Genomic DNA, 4,320 nt, shown 5'->3' with positions numbered 1-4,320 from the left:
TTGATAGAGTCCCCCAGACACACCCCATCATCAGTGCACATTCAAGCCAAGATGATCAAATAAAGCTGCTGCCTCTGCCTGTTTCCTGAGCCCTGGAGTTTCCTCAGCTTTAGATAGCTGTCTCTGGGATCTGAACTAGCTGAGGGCAAGGATTTAGTAGTTCTTTAATCCCCACCCCTGACCCACTGGCCGGAGTCCTCATCCTCTCCCTTTTCTGTCCTCCCTGGGTGACCAGTGCTCCCCTGCTGGCTCCCAGTGGCCTGAGTCCCTTGCTGTGTTATTCCACCAGGACTGTGCCCTCCCCAAGAGAATCTCTCAGTCCTGCTGTTTTGGAGAACTGGAGATGGGGTCCCCTTCCTAGTTGCTGATACCTAAGCTAAATATAATAAAGCCATTCCAGCTGAGGGAGCAGAATGTTGTGGAATAGGAATGGCAAATTTGTAGAGTCAGTGGATAAACAGTTTAGCTTTTGCAGGCCATGTGGGCTTTGTGGCACTACTCAGCTCTGACCTCCTGGTGCTAAAGCAGGATAGTCAGTATGGAAATGGACGAGTATGGCTGCATGTTGATAAAAGGTTACTTTCAAAAACAGGGGACAAGTTAGATTCGGCCTGTGGGGAGGTAGTTTGATGGCCCCTGGTGTGGAAGAAAGAATACTAGGCAGGAAAAAACCTGCCCCTCCTTACCCCAGCACAGCCCTGACCTTAACCAGCTGCGTGGCTTTAGGCAAGTCACCTCTCACTTCCTTTCCCACCTCTTGCTCCTCCCCAAAGGAGTGTGCCTTAGAGAGGGTGATGGGTGACCCCAGCCACGTGCCTGACATCTTCAGTTGTCTTGTTCATTGGTGGCTAACAGTGCAAAGGCGGTGGAATCGGTGTTGACCATAACGACTATCATTTTGAGCATCTGTTATGAGATAACGTACATCCTCTCCCTAATCTTCACAGCTCACCAAGGTACGTAATAGAATCCCTCTTTAACAGACGAGGAAACAGAGATCAGGGATGTTAAATAACTTGCTCAAGTTACAGAATGAGTAAGTCACAAGGTCAGGATTCAAATCCAGGTCCATTCAACCCCACCCAGTTTTCTCAGATGCCATGTGGTTTCCCATGTAGGTTTCACCTCTGTTCACTCTAAACCACTTGGCAGATGTTGTCTCTGGTACACTGCTCTCTACCCAGTTGCTGGAGTGATCAGATACAATCACTTCCATGTGAAATCTGTCCAGTGGCTTTCCCTTCATACTCTGGAATAGAATAAAGACATTCCAATTAAATGAACAGAAGGATGTAGCTCCAAAGTCCTCACTGTGGCTTGTAAGACTCCTATCTCACTCCCACTCTTCTGACCGTTCCTCTCTGATTCACCTATTCCATTCCAGACCCAGGCATTTTGCTTTGCCTAAAACATGTCAAGCAGACTCCCACATCGAGATCTTTGGGCTCATGGCTCTCCAGCTTGGAACACTATTCTCTCAGTATCTGAATGGCTCATTCCCTCATTGAATTGATGCCTTAACTTAAATGTCACCTCCTCAAAAAGAAGGCCATTTCCTGGCCATTCTATCCATCACTCTGTATCCTTACTTTTCTCTAGTGTTTTTTTGTAGCACCACCTATCACACTAAGCAATAATCATGTTTATCTGTGTTTTTTTCCCCTTCTTCTTCTCTCTTGCATGGTTAGGGCAAAGAATTTGTCTTATTCATTGATAAATGGTGCCTGACCTCATAGGCTTTCAATAACTATCTACTGATTGTTGAACAAATGAAAGAAGGTATTGGAATGAGGCAACAGAGTGTGACTGGCTTGGGATCAGTTGCTCACCACTCTGAAGGCAGTGATTTAAATCTCTCAGCAGTGAGAAGCCTAGTCTCCTAGTCCCCTAGGTGGAAGGATAGTTTGCTTACCTTTTTTCAGAAAAAATCAGGGTATTACTTTCTCTCACCCTTAGAAAGTACCCCAGACAAGAGAGGTGGTGCAAAACTGGGAAAGATTAGTCTCATGACTCTGAATGTCAGAGGTCATCTAGGGTCCAGAGTTTTCCAGCTTCCAATCTCTGCTTGACCTCCTCCACTGCCTGTAGCATCCTTCTCTGCAGGGGCTGTTTCTGACCAGACTGTATACCACCACCAACCCCCACCCACCCAACCCCCTTCTCCTCAGGCTTGAAGGCAGCATGAAGACTTCAGATAAACACTTTTGGTGGAGAAACACTATTTTCATCCAAACCCTGACACTCGTTGGGTGAAGGGTCAGAGAGCTAAAATACCTTGGCCAAGATCCCACCTCTAAGTTAATACCACATCCGGTCCAGAGCCTAAGTCTCCTGAACACAAGACTGGTCTTAACTCCACACTCCATGCAACACGTGGTTATCAGCCAATAACACCCCAGGCTGCTCCTTTAGGAATCAATTCAATTCCACAAACGCTGACTGGGCACCCAAAGTGTGTCTGGCCTTGTAACTGGTCAGAATCTGGCTGCAGTGAGCAAAACAGTTGAGTCTCTGTCCTCAGAGAGTCTCCTGGAAGTTTGAACATGGAATAAATGCAGTAAGATTTTTTTTTTTTGGTATTGAAATATTGACGAATGCAGTAATCAGTTTAACCTCAAAGAGGCTGTAAAGCGCCTTCTCAGAAGTTCCTCAAACAGTTATGCTTAGGCCTTACTCTGGCTATGATAGATATGATTTTTTATAAAAGGGGTGGAGAGAGAGAAGAAGGAAGAAGGAAGGAAGGGAGAGAAAAGGAAGGAGAGGATCATTAAGGGGTCTGTGGCTTCCTCCTTTCCCCCCTTACTTGTAAACATCTCTGCTTCTTTCAGGGAACTAAGGTGTAGGGTCCCTCTCCAGAAGCCTTTTCAGCATGGATCTCACCTATGAAGTCCTGGGATGAAACAAAAGAGCTGAATTATTTTTCCCACTCAGTTTCCCTTACCCGGCCTTCTGCTGCCCAGACTTCAACAACAAACTTCTACACGATCGTAGAAATTTTTCATTACTACTAACCCAACCAACAACGGACAGTCCCTCCATCAAAGGCTCATTTAACGTCTTCTGGATCAGGCTGGGTCAGTGATGGGGATTCAGATACCAACACAACCTGCAGGATCAGTAAGGGGACATGTAAGTCAGTCTCAACTGTGCCCAGCCTGGGCTCAGCCACACAGAGGTGACTGCCCGACCAGAAAAGTGCATGCTGCACTTTAGAAATCTTCACAAATCTTTCTTCTCCATCATGATGACACTAAAATTCAAAAAGAATGAAAAGAAAAGAGAGACAGACAGACAGACAGAGAGAGAGAGGCAGTACACAAGTGTACGGGCAGAAATATTGGGCAAGAGTTGATGTTCACATGGAAACAATTCTTGATTTCCTCCTATTTATATAAGCAAAAAGCAAAAGACAAGAGAGAAAGCAGAAAACAAGGTAAAACCTTGTCTCCTGAACTCTTTCTCTTTCCATCCTTCCCCATTCTCCCACTTCCCAAAAGGTAAAGATACACTTTACAGCCCCAAACTACTTGGAATCACGACTTTTCCTTTCCTTGTACAGAAAGGAAACCAGCATTCCCTCCACCCGACCCGGGATGCTGGCGCCCGAGTTCACTCGCCCACTCTGCCCACATTTTCCTGCCTGTTCCATGCAAAAGCAATTGTCTCCAAAGCCAATTACCGATATTCAGAACTGTGGTGTTCCTACCCTGGTTAGAGACGACTCCATGAGAGCCGGGGGTGAGCTCCTGAGTTGAAAGAGAACCGAAGATTGCGGGTGGGGGTGGGGGGTGGGTGGGAGGTGGATGGAGGGAAACCCCTTCTCGAACCGCCACACGGTTCCGGTTCCCGTTGCCAAGGGAAACCGGGCTTTGTACGGGAGGCTAAGAACGGCCGCCTCTCCCACGGCCTGGCTGCAGGAGTGGCCAAAGCGCAGCGCAGGGCCGGGAGCAGAGCGGGGGTAAGAACCGAACAGGTTTAGGACAAAGAAATCCCTTTCAAAGAATTAAAGAAATGGTAAAAAAAAAAAAAAAAAAAAAAATAGGGTCTTAGGAGGTGTTGGTGGGGAAGGAATAAGTTTATCGATGATGCTGTGATAGGATTTGAGTTGGCTTTTGTGCCCCTGCAAGGGGTGAGATTCAAATCTGGTCCTCAGAGGAGACAGAGAGGGGAGGTTGGAGGGGGCGTGTCTCCACCCTCCTGCAGTCCATGCTAAGCAGTAATCAGATCGATGACTATTTGGTTAACGTGCTTAGTCGAAGCTTGGAATGGATTATTTTGTCTAGGGATTCACTGGAGGAGCTTCTGGCTGTTTCCTAGAAG

At 46.9% G+C, this 4,320-nt stretch overlaps 1 long non-coding RNA gene across 1 annotated transcript; it reads right to left on the bottom strand.

Moving 5' to 3' along the window:
- Window positions 1–1,027: 1,027 nt before the first annotated feature.
- LOC141277413 (uncharacterized) lies at window positions 1,028–4,020 on the bottom strand. Its single transcript, XR_012328787.1, has 4 exons — window positions 3,707–4,020; window positions 3,013–3,106; window positions 2,804–2,890; window positions 1,028–1,249 (listed from the first exon to the last, which is right to left on the bottom strand). It is a non-coding gene; the product is annotated as an uncharacterized lncRNA (long non-coding RNA).
- Window positions 4,021–4,320: the final 300 nt, after the last annotated feature.

The sequence above is a fragment of the Tursiops truncatus genome, chromosome 20 (genome assembly GCF_011762595.2).
Source record: "Tursiops truncatus isolate mTurTru1 chromosome 20, mTurTru1.mat.Y, whole genome shotgun sequence".
Classification (NCBI taxonomy): domain Eukaryota; kingdom Metazoa; phylum Chordata; class Mammalia; order Artiodactyla; family Delphinidae; genus Tursiops; species Tursiops truncatus.
Note: the sequence above shows the minus strand (reverse complement) of the source record. Positions and strands in the feature narration are given on the sequence as shown.